Source organism: Malaclemys terrapin, chromosome 12, assembly GCF_027887155.1.
Source record: "Malaclemys terrapin pileata isolate rMalTer1 chromosome 12, rMalTer1.hap1, whole genome shotgun sequence".
Lineage (NCBI taxonomy): Eukaryota > Metazoa > Chordata > Testudines > Emydidae > Malaclemys > Malaclemys terrapin.
The window spans coordinates 18,877,207-18,899,464 of NC_071516.1; the positions used below are offsets into that span (position 1 = coordinate 18,877,207).

General features: G+C 41.4%; 1 protein-coding gene across 3 annotated transcripts in view; it reads right to left on the reverse strand.

The window, feature by feature from the left end:
- NCOA3 (nuclear receptor coactivator 3) overlaps window positions 1-18,595 on the reverse strand; it is a 165,318-nt gene extending 146,723 nt beyond the window's left edge. For all 3 annotated transcript variants that reach the window (XM_054045649.1, XM_054045648.1, XM_054045647.1), the window contains exons 1-2: window positions 18,469-18,595; window positions 3,573-3,647 (exon numbers count right to left, since the gene is read on the reverse strand). The gene's annotated coding sequence lies outside the window, so the exon portion shown is untranslated. The remainder of the gene's footprint in view (window positions 1-3,572; window positions 3,648-18,468) is intronic.
- Between the last annotated feature and the right edge of the window lie 3,663 nt (window positions 18,596-22,258).

Here is a 22,258-nt window from a genome sequence, read left to right on the forward strand (position 1 = left end):
GAAAGGAATAACTTAAGACATTTATATAATTGAATGATAAAGTCTGCTCAACTGAAAGCTTACTATTGCTCTTAATTTAAAGTTATTCCACCACAAATGAGACACCCACCATAATCTCATAACTGAGCTCATTCGCTTATGTTTCCAGAAAAAGAATCCTTCTATTAAGAGGGGATAAGCAGATACTCCTGGACAAATACAGAGAAAAGTGAACTAGTACTCATTTATGTAAAGAGATCTAGCAAAACTAAGCTACCCATAAAGTGCTAGGTCATCCTCAAAACTCGAAGAAGAAAAAAAAAAAAGATGTCATTCACTACAGTTTGCTCAAGCATGCATTTAATTCAGTACAGACCAATATTATTTCAAGTCTCACTAGCAAGTTATTTTCTGGGAATTCACTTCGTTATTTAAAAAAAAGTCAGATTGGTATTCAACAGCAGAACATTTGCAAGCTAGCAAGTATTTCTGCTAACAGAAGCCTACTGAAAACTCAGGAAGGAAGGAAGGATTTTTTCCTCAAAGCCAGAAACTACTTACAGAATCATGTACGTAGCTTGCTTGTGGAAAAGACTAGTACTTCCAAATATAATTAGAAGTTAATTTGTGAGGAAAATACTGTCCCAAAATCCACAATTAACTCATTAGAAGTGTTTTAAACTAATATTTACACTGCAAAAAGCAAGCTATAAAAGCAATTCTTGAGGGACAAAAAATGCTGTCTCCTAAAATAGGATTTGACAAACTAGTATGGTTAATCTAGGCAACACTCTGGAATCTTAAGTACTAGAACACATAAAACTAGTGTTGTTGTAACAATTGAAAGCACTGTTAATATTGTACCTGTGCTCTTCTCAGTCCATCCTGCTTTATGGCATTGGATGGTTAGTTTAGACCTCACAAATTAAATGATTTTTTTCAGTATAAAAGCTTAACGAACAAACCACTGAGGATTTTTCTACAATAGAGTTTAGCAACTGTCAGACAACACGTTTGTACATGCTAGTTTGAACAAGTGTTTGGAGTGTATAACTCTCAGGACAGATAGTCTGGACACTCTACATATTTGGCTTATCCTAGGAACAAACTTGATACAGAGTGTATCAGCTAAATATAGTGAAGACATGCCTGTAGGGTCTTGTCTTCACTAGGAAGAGGTGTTTTCTTACCATGTTACCTATCACACAGCAACTAAAATGGTAAAATCCTAGTGAAGACAAAGCAGTTTGTAGTTTCAACGTGTTGGCAGATAAACCATTGGCTCCACTGGTACAGCAGAATAATTGACCCAGAGAACCTTATAATAAGGTGGCCCCAACTGGGTGCCCCCTGCAGCATAACAGGTGTGCCCTACTTCAGTTTTCCCTTGGTCTAGCCAAGAGCACAATCATCTCTCTCACTATTCAAGTCAAGACCCACCTATGGACATGACTTATTCATACCGGTGCGCAGTAATCCTGGGAACCCTAATGATCAAACCCAGTTTTCCATTTCAAGACAGCAATTTTCCATTTCCCTCTCCAAACGGAACTCTTCCAGAACACCCACCCATGAGTCCACCAGCATTTGGTTCTCAGTTCCTTTCTGTGCTTGTTCCAGGACTCTGTTCTCCAGGCCATCCATCTGAGTAACCAGTCTCAACTTCTATCCAAACAGTCCAGCTTGTCAGCACAGGCTGTTCTTTTCAAGCCTTCAGCAGTTGCTCAGGATGATCAGTAAGCTAACCTGCCCTCCCGCCCCAGGATCTCCTAGTAATGCCTCACTATTCACAATGAGGTCCTGTAGACCTTCCCACACTCTGCAGCTTCCCTGTCTATCCTAGTCAGCTCTCAGTCACCCCCTTCCTTGCTCCTCACATGCTGGCTCACCCAGCCTCCTCCCTTGTAGGATTCATGTGCCTTCTTCTAAGCCCACTTAGGAGGCAACTAATCAATCACAGGTGCACTAGACCAAGCTCCCTCCTACAGGAGCCAGTTACCCTGTGACACCCCAACTAATCCAATAGCTCCTCCAACCCAAAATGTTAAGCATTTTGCCTCAGATAGGTAAAAAAATAACAAATAAAACAATCCCCAAAACTAGCACAGGTTTCAACATTTAAGGCAGTGGTCCCCAACGTGGTGCCTGTGGGCACCACAGCGCCTGCTGGGTCATTTGTGTGTGCCTGCCTAATGCCCAGCAGGGGAGAGAAGCCGCGGCCCCGTGCCTGATGGGGACCGAGAACTCCAGGGTTGCAGGCTGCAGGCGCCAGCGTTCTTGGTCTCCAGCAGGCGCGAGGCTACGGCTTAAGCCAGAGAGAAGCCATGGCCCCATGCCTGCCAGGGGCAGAGAACTCTGGGGCTGCAGGCTGCCGGCATGGTGTTCTCTGTTCCCGGCAAGCGCAGGGCCCGCCTAGTGCCCAGCAGGAGAGAGAAGCTGGGGGCCCGCACCTGCTGGGGACAGAGTACTCTGGGGCTGCGGGCGCCGGTGTTCTGTTCTTGTGGCTTCTCGATTCATATATTATACAATATGATTTTTTTTGTATTATTTAATGTACAAATACAAAATAAGCCTTGAAAAATTGTTGGTGCCTGTCACACTTCTGAAAACATGAATGTGCTACTGGCTACAAAAAGGTTGGGGACCACTGATTTAAGGGGAACAAGAAGTCTTTGGGAACAGTGGCTTCATATAAAAGTTTCAGTTCAACATGTGCATGTTACAATATTATGTTCATGCCCATTTACTTGGGTAATGGGAAATTATGAAAGCTTCTACAATTATCCTGCCAGTCAAAAGTTGCTTTGTTAGGGTAAGGACTTTTCTATATGCGAAAGCTGCATAGGTTGAACTAAAGGTGGATTTCAAAACCAATTTAGTTGAACTAGTGAAGAAGGTCATGTGGTCTATTCTCAGTTTAAGACAGGATCATTTCAATTTGGCTTAAGTCAATTAGGAACAGGTTTAAGCTGAACCCAAATAAGCATCTAAAGATGGGTTTACACCAGTTTAAATTTAAAAGTTGTTAAAACTAATGCAGCTTGTATTTAGTCAAGTGCTAAAAGAAGGATGTATGAGAGAACATTATGCCTATCATCTTTTACTCAGTGAGATGCTATCAACAAAGACTAGGCACTTGCATGAAGCCTGGTGGTCACCTCACACAATTACTCTACATGGGGCTGTCGCCTTGGGAATATGATAGGTCTCCTAAGCTCAGGAAGTGTTAGAATGCTCTGGAATAGAACATGAAAAGGACATTAAGAAAGTGGGAGGGGGAGAGACTGTTGACAGCTTGGGATGGGTATGGCCAAACCCTTTTCACTGATGCCTGGAGAGACTGCTTTTAGAAGATCTCATATTAAGATTTAATAAAGTTGAAGTCACTTGGGCAAAAGTAAAATACTCACTCCTCACTGGCCCTCTTCCTCATTTTACAAATCATGTAAATTTCCATTGCTCTATTAAATTCCCTCTTCAAAAGGACATTAAGAATATCTGCATTACTAGTAACTTTTAAAGTTATGTAAGTGAACAAGCAATTACAAAGACATACATGCACTGGAATTAGTGTTTCACAGACAGAACTTTACCTGCTTTTTTGGTGTTCAGAAATAGCGTAGTGGTAGCTTTCTAAACTGGTCTTCTCAAAATACTTTTCATGAGTGCTGAAACAAACCAAAAAGAGACAACCTTTAGTATTTCCAAGCCAGCCAGAAATACTATTTTAAAAGACAGTCCAGCATGCCAAAGGCTTACTCAGCTCCAGAATATATTTTTAAAATGTGGCTCTTAGGAATTAATTTCTAAGCAATACAAAAGTGAACTTTAGTAAAGTATTTTATGCAGATCCACTGTGAAGAAATTCAGCGTTCAATACATTTCAAACAGTCTGATTTCTTAAGTGTTCTGCAGTACTCTAGTAAATATAGAATTTGAAGTAAAATTCAAATAGGAATCTTCATTCAAATGAGTGGAGTTGTTTTTCAGTAAGACTCTTGCACACCTTAACTTTGATGTATAGTTTAGCATTTTAGGATTTATAATTACTACATTTTAAGAAAATTAGATTAAGGATATTAAATACTGCAAGATAGAGAGCTCTAAAAAAGTTTCACATAATAAAACAGGCAAGAAACCTAGGTGTTATATACACCTCCATGAGCCCTGCTCAAGGCCTGGAGGCATATATATGCTCCAGAAGCAGGTGAAGCCACTCTACTTTTGGAGTACGAGTCTGTTCTAGACATGGTCACATCTTGCTTGTATTTATCAACTATAGAACATTTACTCTTGCCACTAATCCACACTTATGCAGTTTATATCTGACTTTTAGTGCAGCGTGAGCTCAATGTTTTCTAGCCACCACTAGCTCTCCCAGGCAGTTAGTCTCAATTTATACAGCCGGCCGTATATTGGATCTAGTAGTTGAGTTAGACTTATAACTTCCAGACAGGTCATGGACTGACCATTACCACCTGCATTTTGAAGTTGGGGGTTTTGATTGCTTACATTAGCCTCAAAGAACAAGCTGACTGTCAGAGCCTTCTAGAATAAGAGTTTTGTTCTGACAGACTTGGTGGATTACAAGATGTTTATGCACCATCCACTAAGTGGCCTGTAAGCATCCTCTTCTCTGGCTTTGTTCTCAGAAGACACGTTCATGTGTCAATAACCTGCGACAAGTTAAACAAGATTGTAGACAAGAGTCAGTGGAGGAAATCTTGGGCTGAGGCAGATCAATTGCAGAATAAAGATTTTTAAATTTCTTATATTGTGGCTGCACAAAAGGCAAAGAATAAATTCTTGTCCTTCTTGCAGACAACTCAATAGCAACTTCTGTTCAATGTGCAGGTGTGGTCAAATAAAGGAAACAAGGTATTCTGTTACACAAGGAATGGGCTAGTGAATAATACAGAGAATATTAAAATGCTGTTATAAAAGTTAATGTGGCCTGAACTGGAAAACTGGGCAGTACTGCTCACTCCATTTCCAAAAGGATATTGCAGAATTTAAGATAAGAGGGTAGACTAGGAACTTCTGGTCTCCTTGTCTCAAGAGAAGAGCCAAAGGGACATTCAATTAAATTAAAAAGAGGTGTGAAATTCATCAGGTAAGAAGAAAATACTTTCCAAACAATGTGTAATTAATTTGTGGAATTCGTTTAGGCCAAGAACTTAATATTCAAAAAGGATATTCTCTCTAAATGTCCAGTTCAACAGCCAGAGTTATAATTGACAAAAATTGCATAAGATTGAATCTCTTCCACTACAGTGTTTAAAACAGTCGGTCTATTATTCGAGATCTGGATGAGGCCTAATATGGTATCCTCTGAAGCCTCTCATGCTTCTGATGGACCTTAGGTCTATTCAGTATGGAAATTCCTTCTTTTCCTACGCAAAATGTTGGGCAGCAGATTTGTTCTGGGTTAGTCAGATTAACCCACTGGTTAAGCCAAACTACTTTTGCTCAGCAGCTGGTCCTTTTTTCTTGAATGTATTACAGAACTGCCAATCAAATTTCTAGCTCTGCAATACAAAATCCTTCATGTTTTAAATTATAGTCTAGATTGAAAATCTGGATGCCAAAAGGAAGAGGAAAAAAGGGATAGCCCCAAACATGGGTATTTACACTTGGCACAGATCCAATAATACTTAGATTTTGTGAGATTATAATTCATTTAACCTATTACAAGCATTGTTAAATAGGAACTTAGTGTTAACTAGGAAGTGTAAATGTATTTATGCCTTGCTCTCTGTAAAACTCTGGCCAATCATTTAATCACTGACTGAGAAGCTTGAAATTCTACTCAGAGTGGAACTGCTGACTGAAATACCGAAAGCATAAGCATGCCTGCATGTTATTAAAGGAACTAGTGGAAAAATTCACAGGCTGACATCCAGAATGTCTGTGGTTCCTTTTCCTATCTCTCTTCCTATAAAGCAGTTATAAGGCCAGGACCTCAAATCTATTTTTTGTCAATCTTGGAAATTTCCACAGCTTAAGAGATCTATTAAAAAAAATTCAAAACTAAAGCCCAACCAGCTCTAGAATTCTGACTTGATAGAACCCATAATTTAAACAAGTTTTTTGAGATAAAAGCACCACCAATAGCAATAAAAACCCCAGAGAACTGAACCAAAATAGAAGAAGTGTTACATAGCCATTTTGAAATAACATACACCACATTGGGGAGAGAAGTAGTAATTAGGGATTTAGTAATTTCATTTCAAGCCCAGATAATTACAGTATATTTTGAAGGGACTTTCAAAATGATTTCCAGCCAAGCTATATACATCTCTACCCAGATATAACGCTGTCCTCGGGAGCCAAAAAAATCTTACCGCATTATATCGAACTTCCTTTGATCTGATGGAGTGCCTCCCCAGAGCACTGCTTTACCGTGTTATATTTGAATTAGTGTTATATTGGATCGCATTATATCAAGGGTAGAGGTGCACATATGATATAGAACCCTTGGAAGCTCACCAAGTTAGTACAGCTGTGTACAGAAAACTGGATCTTGAATAAAGCAAACTGCTCAATACAATAAAAGTCTTCTAGTTCAGCCCTAATGTCCTCCTTTCCCTTAATAAGGGCATATTCTTTATATTTATTAAACATAAGAGGGTAACTGTTTGTAAAGAGCTGTTTAGGACTTCATTCCCCTGATTTGGAGCCATACTTTATCAATAAGATACAGGCCAACAAATTATATTTATATTAACCCAAATAAAAAAAATAAAAATAAAATCCTTTCTACTTAATTATGTTCTTAAGAAAGTAGTTCCAGAGAAGTTTTAATTACAAACCAAGTTTTTTAAACAAGCTTGAATATAAATAGCTGTATGACATTGATTCACAAATGAAGAAAGCACTATATCAATACACAATGCCATGTAATGTTCCTAGCATCTAAACAAGATGTTTAGGTTATGTTTCCTCCCTTTATACTTAGATTTGTTTTTGCTTTAAAAAGAAGGATGCTGTTTTAAAAATGTTTTTCCTTAATTTAAACAAGACTACTTTTAGCTTGCTCAAAGTTATACATCTGTAATTATAGATTTTAAAAATTGATTCGGATTAAATCAGAAAGTTTTAAAATATAGTAATCACCAAGTTATGTACATGCCAACACCAGTTAATGAAATACGCAAAGTAGAATCTCCTTATTTTGCAGACTTCAGAAGCTGCATAAAAGTTGGCGGCCTCACCTCCCAGATATTAGATACAGTAAGAGCTTCATTAAGATTTTGCATTTTGTTAAAAACACCATATTGAATGTAGGCATATAGTTGCTATACAAAATGCACTATACTGAATGTAGTAGTGTACTATGATGGCAGGAGTTGGACTGCAATTGACAGTCACATAGTGATGCTATCTTTGCTTTTGTATGGTGTTTGAATTCAGATTGAAGAGTAAGGCCACAATAGTTCTTCCCAGACATTCCATTGTGTTGCAAGGATAAATGCATGGGGGGGAGAAGGGGGGGGGAAAGAGGACAGAAGAGAAAGGATACAGAATATTCAACAATGTTTAACATACATAATGGAAATGCATTTGTACCATCTACTTAAATGTAAAAAATTAAGGCTGGAAATGACCTCGAGAAGCTTTTCCTCTGAACTGGACGAAACCTTCTGTAATATTACTCCAATATGCAAGCACTACGTAGAATGTGTCTCCCTGGTGTGGGAAGACTGCCCAGAAGTACATCCCCAGATGTGTCAGACACATGTACGTGGGCATTCACAACAGACAAGCCACCAACAAGATTCAAAACTATTTGATTTAGATCCCTTTGGTGGGGTGGGGGGGGAGAAAAACACACACCACTATTAGGCTCAGCAAAATGCTTATGAGAGAGATTGGAAAGGAGCAGCTGGAGAGCGCCGACTGAAACAAACCCTGTGCCATAACCACCACAAAACAAACAAACAAAAACACACCCTACACCCACACACAGTGCCCTTCTTCCTCCGCCCTCACCCCACCCCCAGCTGATGCATTACAGCTCAAGTACATTGCCATAGTCTCTCCCAACCAACTCATTCTAAAACAGTAAACCAAAAAGTAAACAGAATGAAACAAGCAAAACTTTGCACACTCTCTAAAGACAGCAAAGACCACAATGAGCAGCTCAACACTGAAGAGTGACAATAGTCAAAAACCCTGAATTGTGGGAAGCAACTAACTATGTGTCTAATGAACTATTACCACACTTTGGGAAAAGCGTGTAGAAGTGCCTGCTGGACTAACTCTTGTATGGAGACAATGAAACACTCAGGCTATGGAGAGACACCAAAGTGGTTGCTCGGCTCAATTCCAGAGTTACCATCCCAGCAGCTTTACTCTGCTTAACGTACAAGCTGTATGAACAGGTGATAATGGTAGCATAGCACCAATATTAGAAGGGCAGCTGACTGATGACCAAGCCAATTTCTGCCCAGGACATTCACATGGTGGCCAAGTTGTAAGCTTAAATCAATTTATTGAAGATGGCTCCAAACCCAGCAAAAAAGAGAGGGTCTGTGTTTGTTAATCTGTGGGCTGCCTAAAACAGCAAACCATTGTGTATTTCTATTGATATTAGTAAGAATTTTGAGAAGTGGCAAGATGGTTCAGGACATTTCCTCCATGCTCAAGAATCTATTTCTTTGTCATGGATGGATGGTCAGAAGAGTCTACAGCATACTCAATTGAATGGATTGCCCTAAGGCTGTTTAATGTCTACACAAGTTAACCAGAATCTTCCAACGTGTAAAGATTCATTTATGCAGATAATCAGAAATCTTTGAGGACACTGAGGACATTCTAACTAGCTCCCTGAGTATACTTGGAAAATACTATTGCACTTCCATTCCTGAATGCCAACCCTTGCAAGACATACGTGCATCTTCCATCTGTAGCACTAGTAAGCCAAGCAAAAACTCCAAATATCACAGGATGGTACAATCCTTGAGCACTACAGACATCTGTTGTATCACAGGGTCACATTAGACAGAACACTAACTTTCAAAGAGCAAATCAAGAAGCTGAAAAAGAAAGTGAACTCCAGGAATTGTATACTTCAGCAACTGACCAATACAATATGAGAAGCTGATCCCAAAACACACAGCAACCAGTCATGCCCCATGTTACTTAGTTGCAGAGTACCATGTCCCTATATGGTCAAACTCAAGCCAGGTACACAAAACTGATATTGAAATCAGTCCTGCAGGACTATCAAAGGGACTCTGAAGCCAACTCCCACATCATCACTATAGTACTTTGCCAGGATTGCTCCTCCATCAGCAAGGGATGATGCCTTCAGTTTAAATTAAATAAATAAAACACCACACCACACACACAGGTACACTATCCAATACATCCACTGCGTGGACACATTCCACCATCCGAGAGGAGGAAATCCAGAAAGTACTTCACCTCAGAAAAGTCTTTCCTCAAAATACAACATGGAAAGCTACAGAGTAACAAAATGGTGAGAAATCATCCTGGAGAACCTGGTTCCTTCAGAACAATTCCCTGCAGGCACTAAGCTAACAAAAACCACTTGTGTACTCTAAATCAAGCAACAGCCAGGGTGGCAAAGGCTGGGGAGGATGAGACCAAAAGAAAGCTGAGGAACTCCAAATATGAATGTGGAAAACCTAGGTAAAGATTTGAATGTTTGATGAAGTGCCCCTTAACATCCCGAACGGTCAAAGAACTATTTGAGGTGAGTGACACCACCAGGCGCCTTGGCTGCAGTTTTGATGTGACAAACGATGATGATGATGATATGTACTCCAATCCCCTGCACTTAGGCAGGACTAAATAAACCTAGACCATCCCTGACAACTATCTACATGTTTCTTTTGAAAACTGGACAGTTAATAAAGTGTGTAGTATGATTTGTTTATCCTCTGCTACCTATACTTACCACACAGGGAAGGAGAATACTTTTAACTATTAACAGTTTACCACCAATTATAGTGGGAAGTTTAAAATACTGATGAGGACAGAGCACTTATTGTGATCCAATTTAAGAGGACTACCTCTACAGTTATGCAGCATTTTTAATAAATAGCCTGCTAGCATATCATTACTTTGTGGTTTACACATTCATTTTTTTTTTAATATTTGTATTATACCCTTCCTGAAATTGCCTACATTTCTACAATCACTAAATAAATGTGATTGGTCTCCATTAACAAAAGCCCTCCAAAAAGAATTATCAAATATTTTCTCAAATCCTTGTCAGCTCAATTATTGAGTCAGAGATAGCGTTAGGGAAATACAGTGGTTTTAGTCCTGGCAGTCATAAAAGTTAAACAAAAAAGTTGATTGACACACTTCTATCAAGTTAGTTCACAAGTCATCTTGTCACCAGGCTTTTCAGGCACTGGAAGCTGCACTTGACTTCACACCATTATCTGTATGTAAACAGCTTAGCTCATTCAGTATTTGGCCAATGGGACTGAACAGAGCTTTATACCCATGCAGTGTTTAGATTCCTTGCCAGACCTCAAGTGCTATTTGACAAGTAGTTCTTGGGGAAGTTTTCCCCTCAATTTAAAGTTAGAATATAAAGAAAATTGGCTTTTGACACATGCAGATCTTAAAGAAATTTAGGGAGCCCATTACTGTGTCTACATATATTAGGAGAAGTCATAGCATGAACATATTGTTTTAGAATTTAAAAATATACTACATGGCCCTACATGGCAGGATCATCAATTACACACTCAATTAGAATTACTTGCTTTCAGTATCCTATGAACAGATATCCACCACCTCACTATGGTGGATAGTTTTATGCTTTACGTTCTAATTAAGTAGAATTAAAAGCAATGACCACTTGAACTCTACAGCCATTAGTATCCCCACTACCCTGACACAGCTTCTACATTTGTTTATATTAGAGATTTCAGATTTGTAACAATAAGCACCACAATGCAACTGCAAGCTTCCTGCCCATTACTTATCCACTATTCTTAGTATTTTTCTTTGTTTTCAGTGGTAAATTTAAGTACCATATATACTCGTTCATAAGCCAAATATTTTTATTAAAAAAGGGAAGCACCAGAGAAGGGGGTTAGCTTATGAATGGGTACAGAACAGGAGAGGTGGGACACAGCCCCTCCCCCCAATAGAGGGAGCAAGGAGAGGCAGCACAGCTAGAAAGGAAGAGGCGGGGCCAGAGTCTCTCTGCTTCTGGTCACACTGCTCTCCCCCCAGCCTAGGAAGCAGCTGCAGCTCTGGGGCTGGCAGGCTGCAGCCATGCTGCTCGGCCCCACCCCCCCAGAGCAGGCTGTGGCTGCACCAAATGGCCCACCGGAGCATGCTGCAACCCGGCCCAGCCTGCTGAAACATGCTGCGGCCACGCTGCCTGGACTGGCCCACAGGAGCAGGCTGCAGCCGCACTGCCCAGCCTGCCGGACCAGCTCCAGCCAGGCCAGAGAGTGTGGGGGTCCCAGGGGTTACTCCCCGGACCCCCAGCTTCTCCCCCGCAAAAAATTTCCCCACCAGTTGCTGTCCCGGCCCGTCAGGGTAAGTAGCTGTGGACGGGGACACTGTTTACTTAGGTTTACCTCCGTGCCTGCGGACGCTAGAGGTAAACAAACCATCTCGGCCCAGTAGCGGCTTATCCTGATGGCCCGGAAGCCAAAGTTTGCTGACCCCTGAATTATAGGGTCGGCTTATGAGTGGGTCATAAACATTTTCCATTTTTAAATATCCACCTTGGGGGGAGGGAGGGTCGGTTTATAAACAAACTGGTTTATGATCAAGTATATACGGTATTCATCCTGTATGTATATAAAACAAAGCTACAGTAACTACAGAGTCCAAGAAAATGGATAACACCATCCATCCTATGTACATCAGGAACACATGGGTTAAATAACATGTCAACAGCTACAGACATGGGCAATCCAGAGAGCTCCTCTGCAGTTTTTAGTGGAATTTAAATTTGTAGAAACCTTCCAAGCTCAGTCCTCATTCTTAAGATTAGTGAACTTTCAGAACAGTGCTTGAACTGCCTTGAAATTCCCTCTCAGATTTTCCCTTCATTGAAAAACTACCTTAAAAGAATGATTTTCAAAGTGACTTGTTAAAACACCATATCCAATGATAATCCCTAGTGTTCACTAACTAGTCTCAGAATTCCCTGAGACTCAAGAGGCAGCAAAGGTTTTCACCTAGGGAAGAAAAGTATCCCATTATGAGGACATCTTAATGAGATGGAATGTCGTGTGCAATTTGTACAAGTTTAGAGCAGGGAAACAGTTTCATGATAAAAATCACACTACTACATTTAAGTGTCTCACTTTGGTGTTTTTCTTAAAAGAAAGCTGCTGGAAGCATCATCTGAGAATGCCAGCTTTCATTAAAACAATTCTAACCCTCATGGCTGCAGAAACAAGCTTGAGCACATGAATCCTAAAGGGTCAACACAAGGCAAATATATTTAATTTATTTTTTTTTTAAATGCTTGAGTTTAGCAATACTGGATATTTCTAGATGTTTTGAAGTATTGAAACAGAGAAGTTTAGTTGGAATTCTCCACAAATGGACAATATTTTATATTTTGTAGACACTATCCCTTGCCCACTTATGCCCCTTCAAATAAGCTTTAGAGCAGGGGTGGAAAAACTCTGGCCCGGGGGCCGCAACTTGCCCCCCAGACATTTTAACCTGGCTCTCGATGTCCTGTCGGGAAGTGGGATCATGGGCTTGCTCTGCGCGGCTCCCGGAAGCAGCGGCACATCCACACTCTGGCTCCTATGTTTACGGGCAGCCAGAGGGCTCTGCACACTGCCCCCAGCCCAAGTGCCACCCACCGCAGTTCCCATTGGCCAGCAAATGGGAGCACTTGCAGATGGGGCAGTGTGCAGAACTGCCTGGCCATGCCTCCACATAGGAGCCAGAGAGGGGACACATTGCTGCTTCTGGGAGCTGCTTGAGCTAAGTGCTGCCTAGAGCCTGCACCTCGACCCCCTCCCATACCCCAACACCAACCCCTTGCCCCAGCCCTGAATTCCCCTCCTGCCCTCTGAACTGCTCGGTTTCACCCTCCTGCATCCCTGAGCCTGCACCCCCAGCCAGAGCCATCACCCTCCCACCCACACCCCTGCCTGGAGCCTACTCCTGCACCGTGAACTCCTCATTTCTGGCCCCACCCCAGAGTCCACACCTCCAGCCGGAGCCCTCACCCCCTCCTGCAGCCCAACCCCCAATTTTGTGAGCATTCATGGCCCACCATACAATTTCCATACCCAAATGTGGCCCTCAGGCCAAAAAGTTTGCCCATCCCTGCTTTAGAGGTACACATCACTAAGCCATAATGAAAAAAAAAAAAGTCACCCTAGACAATGGAATAGGTTTTACCACAAGGTGGGAAAAACCTCACTGCCCTGAATAAGTAATTTTACTCAGACAACCCTCCTCACTTTCTAAAGTGAAGGTTTCATTTAAAAAAAAAAATTAGGTTTACAGCTTTATGGCTGCGGAGAGCCTTCCAAATGCAAAAAGAGGCAGTGCTGTCTGCAGTCAAGGAAGGACAAACTCATGCCACGTCTAAATGGGGACACTCAGGAAAGTTAAGACCAATCAACTAAAGGTGTGAAGTTAGTGCAATAAGGCCTGGTCTACATTAGGGGTTTGTCTACACTTAAAACACTGCAGCAGCACAGCTGTGCCGCTGTAGTATTTCAGTGAAGACACTATCTAAGCTGATGGGAAGGATTCTCCCATCAGCATAGGTACCTCACCTGAGAAATGGTCACTAGGCAAGTAGTTTAAGGTGAAACTTGGGGTAGGTAAGACAAATCAGATTCCTGAAAGAGGTACAGTTGTCTGGAAAGGTTGAGAGCAACTGTACTGGACTACCAAGAACACTCTGTCCAGGGGAGTATATAATCCACACGTGCTCTGTCTCCCATCTAGGGCGTGACTGGGCCATTCAGAGGTTGATAAGCCTGCTACAACCTAAATATAAAAAAGCTGGTTTCTTAAAATACTGAATATATTTATTTTTCTGGCCTAAAAGCCAGACCCTCAAGCCAAAGTAACTAATTTGTACTGCTCTGAGGGGGCACAGGGGAATCCCTGTGTCAAAAAGGCAGACTATCAAGTCCTGTGTTACCTAGAGAAGGTGTTGGGGCTAGCAGAGGGCATGGCAAGAATGCACTGCACTCTAAACCAGGGGGGCCAACCTGTGGCTCCAGAGCCACAAGCGGCTCTTCAGAAGTCAATATGCGGCTCCTTGTATAGACACCAACTCCAGGGTTGGAGCTACAGGCGCCAACTTTCTAATGTGCCAGGGAGTGCTCACTGCTCAACCCCTGGCTCTGCCACAGGCCATGCCCCCACTCCACCCCTTCCCAAACCTGCCATGCCCTCGCTCCTCTCCCCGAGCCTCCTGCACACCAGGAAACAGCTGATCGGGAGGTGCGTGGAGGGAGAGGGAGCGAAGATTGGGTGGGCAGGAGGCACTGGGAGCGGGGAGCTGTTGACATATTACTGTGGCTCTTTGGCAAAGTACATTGGTAAATTCTGGCTCCTTCTCAGGCACAGGTTAGCCACCCCTGCTCTAAACATTCTAGATCAGAATGAAAGTTCCAAAAAGCCAGTTCCAGCCAGCACAAGATAGTGTTACTGCCCTCCGAACTAGCAAGACGGAAAAGTGACATGCCACTTCTCCCAACCCCTTAAGTTGCATGTGAAAATGTTGGTCTGCAGTTACTCAAGGAACAGGGGAAATAAAGATGTAAAGGTAATTTTATTGAAGGTTTTAGTATGTACACTTAAAAACACATCAAGCTATGCAAAGGGCAGTCTCAGTTTCAAACATAGCAACATGAAACAGTTCCTTCCCCACTGAACAGTTCAAAATATTTTTGTTGTTGCTTTAAAGCGAGCCAACCACAGCATCTCAGTGTGATTTTACAGATGCCTTGTCAATGCACTTCTGGAAAGCCGCTTCCCCCTCATGTTTTAAGATTTATTCTTTATTCAGTTTCTCATCAAAACAAGCTTACATTATTGGTAATAATCACAGCTACCATCAAATGGTGCTTTTTTGGTACCTGAACACTTTGCCCCTTCAGCCTAGCTGCTCCTCTATTAGTTACAATTCAGTATTCTGCCTGTTCACAAGAGTTGATCTACTTACAAGCCAAAAGAACAAGGTCCAACTTGCAAGCCAAAAAAAAAACTGGTCAATCTGACTTTAAGTACACCAGCAACCCTTTAGTCTTTCCCTATGCTTTTGCAGTCATTGATCCCCAGCATGCCTCTGGTAAAGTCAGGGCAAAGCTGCCATACAGTTTAGACATGTAGACAAATCCCACTGGAGACCTATTTAGAACAACTCCTTTCTCATGATCTTCTAGACCAACTCTGAACCCAAATAATTGTTTAACCGATTAAAAATATTAAAGATTTTCAGAGCAAGGACTGAATGTAGCATTTTTAAGATCTGGAAAACACCTTTAAAACTAAATTTAAGACCACTGGAAGAGTTAAATCATGTCACTACATGTGCTTAAAGTGATATTCTAAGGCAATCCATTAAGTAGGCTTTCCATAAGGGTAATGCTGTGCAAGTTAGTGAGAATGGTTTCACAAACAAGTTTAGTGATTAACTAGTAAAATAGGTTTCTTGAATTTAGTACACATCAAAAAGCATAAAGTGTTCTCTTCTGCATTGTTAATTGTCAAGATTAAAACCATCAGTAGACATTCTATACATTTATTAAAGAATTTCTTATTCTTTAACATTGCACTAACTAGATTGAAATCAAGTTCACTTCATTTTGTCTAGGTTTTAAAAAGTCAGTTTATTGATAACGGTCATAGAATTACATAAAAGTAAAAAAATCCATTCTTGAAATAATCTTCAATTTTAAATTAAGCAAGATTATTTGGAGAGAACCGCGTAAGCTTTTTCCTTTTCATTTTCTAAGTGGGGGAAAAAAAGGCATTCAATGCACCTTTGCTTAGTTATTTGGAATATAATCTGTAGCAGACATTTGATGTATAAAATGGGAATTTATATATAGAGATAGTTTCAAGAGTTGCACCTCAATACACTATTCAAGTTGAAATTATCAATAAATTTAAAAAAGTGTAAAAAAAAAATGAACAGGAGGGTCTTATCAATGAGCATTTTCCCCCAAAAAATCAGCTTTAAGGCCTCCCTTCCATTCTCTTATAAACTCTATGTCCGGTATTTTACTAGTTTAAACCATTTCATTTCCCTTTTTGGGCTTTTTTTTTTTTTAATCTTTGCAATTAAATTTCTCCTACAGCTTATAGCAACACAAGGTGCGATGCAGGATATTTTGCAATCATAACATCTTAGATTACTGCTCATTTAAATGCAGAACCTGAAGCAACCTCCAGTGTCAGACTACAGAATCCTATATCATCTTACATAGGAAACAATTTATATAGCCAAGGTGTCTTCCTTTGCTGAAGCCTCACTCAGTTTGTTTTCTCATACAGCAGTAACATAAAAATCAGTAAGATAAAGGTTTGTCTTGTAAAGTTCTCCTCTAGTTCAGCATGACTGTAAAAAGGCACAAGACTCCAAGAGATAATATTCTACTGCAGTCAAGCTCTCTTTCCTCTCCCACTCTGAATTTTGTCTTAGCTGTATGGTGGGTGCCAGATAAGTGAGATGCACTGAAAACACTAGCATACAATGCATATTTCCAAGTTAATATAGCCACAGGCAACATGTGTTATATCTTCCTATTAAAAAATAGAAACCTAGAGTTCAAAATAAGCAAAAGTGCTTCTTCCAGCTTTGCTTTATACACTAAGTAGTTTGCTTGTTGTTCAATACTGCACATTTCTCTCCGGTGTGGTGGTTGAATGTTTCTTGGTGGGATTTTTTTTTTTTTTTTTTTTTTTTTTTTTTTTTTAAAGTCTACCACCACTCTCTCACCTCATATTACTGCAGCAAAGGTGCTGGTATTTACTTTCCTGTTTATTTACATCAACAGGAGAACAAGAATGTTAAGTGCAGTAATGAGGGGCTGAACGGTATGCAGAAGCTAAAGTGATAGATCAACAATCAATCACTAGTTATTAACTATTAAGGAGGTACTGTAATGGTCATATCAGACACTTTCTAGTAAAAGTCTTTTGTTTGGTTCTTTTGCACTCTCTAAACACAATATATATTACATTGTAGCTATCTGCAATCCAAAAAATAAAAAAATCCAGAATGAAAGCATCTTTGTGTCACGTACAGCAAAGACACCATCAATACTAAGTAAGTTCTAACATTAAAAATTTACTTTATATTAAAATGTATTATTTAACAAATTTAAATAATTCTATTTTAAGTATTTTTGGATGAAAGGTACTATGGACAAACTGTATAGACAGACACTTGTCCATTTTAAAGATCCACTTCAATTTTAGCCAGGATTCTATTTTCTTTCTGTATTAACTTTTAGACAAAGTAAACCTGCATTAGATTGAGCTTCCTTCTAATAGTTTAAAAGGAAAGAAGGAGCCATCCGAATGAACAAAAATAGCTTTAAAGGCTATTTTAATTGATGGAGTTGGCAGAGTAAAGTGCAGGGCTTTAAGAAGCAACAGCTTCCACCACACTGAAAAGCAACAATAAGGCTAAGCAATCAAAGAATGAATAGGACACGGGAATTAGTTCAGCCTCAGACAGCACCCCACAGACCCAAGCACACCAGTAGCCAACCACCACCACCCTTAGCCGTCCAGTCACAGCGGAAGCTGGTTCCTGCCTCCATCTCCCAACACCACACACACACACACCCCATAGTTATGAGACAGAAGAGGACAAGAGAGACAAGGAAAGGAAATCACCTCAAATTGCCAATCCCTACCATCCATTCCAGTGTTTCCCGAGGGAGAGAGGAAGGCTAGAAGCCACGCTTGAAACTTACCAAAACAAGGGCTTTGAGATCTCACATCCAGGCTGGCCCCTGGTCCCCACCCACCGACCCCCATTCATCCCAGTTTACCTCCCCCCACTCAGCGGAGGCAGAGAAGAGCAGCAAAGAAACCCCCGAGCACTCCTGTAGTTTCGGCTGTCGCCACAGGGACCGCCACCCAAATTGCCAGGCCTGGGCGTGTACCTGATAATGGACAGGGACCTGGGTAGCCCTTCTATCTCCGGGCCCCACCGCCTCTACTGCTGGGGCAGGGAGCGCCCTCCCAGCCACACAAACACACCCCTCAAACTTCTCCTGGCAAGGGGAGGGAAAGAGAGCGCTCGGACCCGCAGGTTTAGCAATCCCTCAGTCCTCGCCTCCCCACAAACGAGGAGCGCCCTCCACCTCAGCCGCCAAGGGAGACACGGCCAGCACAGGGGCTAGAGATGCCCCTCAGACCCTCACCCCACACTGTTACCTTCCCCCCAAGCACTAGTCCTTCCACCGCCCCCCAAACTGGAAGCGGGGGAGAAAGAACTAGGACTCGACCCCTGGTGGGGACTCCACCCCTACTCACCAGGGAAGGGAGCCAGAGCTCGCTAGCGTCTCCTCTCCCCCAAGTCCCCCAGACTCAGCTCCTCGCCGCCATTTTCCTCCTTGCCTGAGTTTAAATAGGAACCAGCCTCTCGGAGAGCCGCCGCCAGCCACAGCCGGACTCAGCCCGGCCACCGCGGGGCATTATGGGATGTGTAGTTCCAACCCGCGCGGGATACAATGGGAGCTGTAGTCCTGACGCGACCCGGCCTCTTCAGCGCGGCTCACCATGGAACCTAGAGTCCTCCGCGGAGCCACACACCCCCTTTTAAACTTCATCTCCCAGTGGCCTCCGCGGCTGCCCGGTGGCCCCGATGGCGATTTTTTTTTTATTAAACCATTCTGTTTCCGGCGTCCGACTTCCTGGTTCTGGGGCGTTAAATAATAACACCGGTGGCGGGGCGGGAACGCGGTGTTGTGTGAACCTCCCCAGTGGGACCTTGTCTCTCTCACTCACACACACACACACACAGCCCCCCTCAACCCTACCTGAGACCCCCGCACAGAGGCTGAAGGAAAAGGGACCAGTCTAGCGGCGCCGGGGCTGAGGTGTTCGCCGCCTGTCACCCCTGCCCAGCGTGCAGGGGGGGTTGTGTGGGAGGGCCCGGCTGCGCACAGCCCTGTTGTAGGAGGGCCGCCTTTGACAAGCAACCAGCTTTTGTCTGTCTCTTGAGGGTTTTCTTCAGGTTCGCGTCGGTATTACTAGGACTGTGGCTCGCTTGATGTCTACAAAGGGCTCAACTGCCCGGTAAGGCCCCGACCTTACCAGAGAGCTTTTCTCTGGGGTCAAGGAAGTGAAGGGGGAAGGGGACTCTCTTACATTTCTACAGAATTAAAACTGTCGTTTCAAACCATCACCCAAGCAGCTTAGAGGCCTTACTATTGAAAAGTGGTGAGTCTGTCTCGCCCCGCGCTGCGGGAAGAGGGCTTTGCAAGTGGCCCTCGCCTCTGCGATTATCTCAGCGCTGTTTGCTACATCCCTTGGAGTAGGTCAGATGCGTATGGGGTTATCAAGGGCTGCCCCTTGCTGCATGAAGAGTTATAGCAAAGACGGTGGCCAGCTTCATAGGTGAGAAAAGCGGCAGACACCATCTCGTTTTTATAACGTGGAAATGCAGTGATTTGTACTCAAATCATGTTGTATCTTTACTACAGGGACCTAAACATAACTCACTCATTTTTAGGTATTCTTGTGTTGAGGGAGAGTTTCCCCACACACATACTGGAACTACTGACATGAAAAATTGATTTCATGGCAGGTGATCTGCCATCTTATTTGTTCCTTAGTAGTTTCTTGATTGAGATTAAGGCAGATTAAAAAACAGGGATAAATGATCTAATTAAGGACTGTGTATATGCAGGCAAAAGGAAAACCAACTTTTTTCATTAAATGCAGCAATCACAAAATTACAATTAATATTAGAACAACTTCTGCTAGTTCTTCTAGATAACATGTGGCATGTTAGTTAATTCCTACAGCTGTCTGTTACCAAACTTTTTATCTCTGACTGTCAACTAACTAGGCATAGACAAACACAATCTTGTATATTTATATTACAGTAGTTAAAGATATGGAAATTATATGCATGTTGTACTTGAATATAAGTCTTCTACAATGTGCAAGGCAGTTCTACAAATTAAATCTTATTAGTATATGGTGGAAAGGAGAAAATTCCACCTCTAAATTTATCAGTATAAATTAGTAATAAACCATTTACCTAATTAAAAAAAACTTCAGATTTAAATTTTTGTAACACTTAGAGCAACTGGTGACTGTATTCTAGTTAAACAATTCTATTTAACTATTGAAAAGTAGCTACCTGTGATAAATCTGGACTACCAATAAGAACAGTGGAAAGCGCTCAGCACCCAGCTTCTGGGAGTCCGACCAATTTAAACGGTCTCAGATTAGAAACCCAGAAATATCCAAAATCACAATTTTTTTTATTAGGTCTAACTATGGAATGGTTTATACATTCTTGATGAGGATAGATCCATTTGCCAATAATAAGGATAAGAAGTCTTACGGCAGTAGGCCCTACTAGACTATAATTTGGACAGCAAAGCTGCATAATGTGTTAAATTATATGTATTTTAATTCACATTCTGGCTGAGGATAATTCAGATGCTGTAGAAATATCATTGAGAATTCAAAATTCAATGTAACTATTGTAGATGTATTTTAGAGACTTTCACTGTTTAGAGGTTAACTATGTAAAATCTAAATATTGAAGTATGTTCATCAATATTAATCATGTAATTTACAACAAATGAGCAGACTTGCACCTACATGGAGCTCCATGGAAGACAGGGGCTCCATGTAAATGTAGAAGGCCATCTACACTATATAGATTGGCTTAGATTCAGAGATAGGCATTAACATTATTTTTATGCATCTTTAAGCCTTAATTGCTTATGTTCTGATTAAGGAATGTATGCATGAATGTAGGCATATTCCTGGGAATAATGTATACTCCAAATATAAATTTCAATAAAAACACATTTGTGCCTCAACATTACTTGATGAAGCTACAAACTTAGCTTGAGAACACCAGCCAAATTGCCCCCTCAAGAGCACATTAGAAACATCCTTTTCAGAAACAGGGTAAGACTCCCTGCAGCCAGATGAATTAAGGAATGGGTTTCATTTGAAGTACTTTCCAATTCCATAATTGGAAGTAAATAGAGCCCCACCTTAACTACTTTTCAGGAGGTAAAAGGATGTATAAAAGTAATTACTAAAAGAAAGAAAAACAAGATGTCTTTTCAATGATTTATGGTCCTTATGGATAAAGTTACTGAACTCTTGTATATTTTAAGTCCTCAAATACAAGAAAATGGGTTCTCCTTGCCTCCACTGCTAGCAAGGACTTGGGCAGATAGGTCATGAGCCCTTTACAGATTCAGTAATTGTACACATGCATCACCTGATAGTGGTAGACCAAATAAGTATCCAGTTCTTAGCTGGAAGTTGATTCCTTTATGTCAGAACTCAAATTGGTTAAAAATAAAATTATTATGAGTTACAAGAATCAGTATCCTGATGACTGTTTAGCACCTTCCAAAAGACATAAATGTTTGCCTACGAGGGTAGTGCTTACTCAGATGAAGTTATCCTAAGAATCAGCTCTGGCTCAGGTGTGTCAACCAAGGGCTATCCAGATACACATACTTTAGGAGGGATGATACTTTATGCTCCTAGAGGCCTGATATTTTGCTCAAAGTTCTGTCAAATGTTAATGAGCAGCTGTATTTATAAATACTATTACACTTTAGGTATTTTAGTATTTAATTTTCCAGTGCTTCAGGAAGGCTTCTGGGGAAAATATTTGATTCAGCTCAAGAGGCAGATCAAGTAGGAATCTAGAAAAAGCTCTAGAACTCCACAGGTCCCAGTAATAAAACCTGCATCTGCCTTTCCCTCCTTTATTCCTAAAACATGAGATTTAAACCCCGCCCCCCCAGACTGCACATTTCCTTAATGTTACATGGAGGATGCTCCTTTAGTTGATTCCACATCCATTTTTAATGTATTACTTAACATGCTTCCTGCAATTTAGAGGGTCTTTTTTTTCCTGGAATCAAACAACTTTCTAAATTGGTCATTTCTTCAGAGTGCAGTTTTGTTGTGAAAAGTGACATTCATTCAATCTACTTAGAATCTACTGTACACAATTTGGGCTCATGCATTATTGACAATATTTAACTATGGTCTGCCTGCAAATTCTATAGCAGGGGTAGGCAACCTATGGCACGTGTGCCAAAGGCGGCAC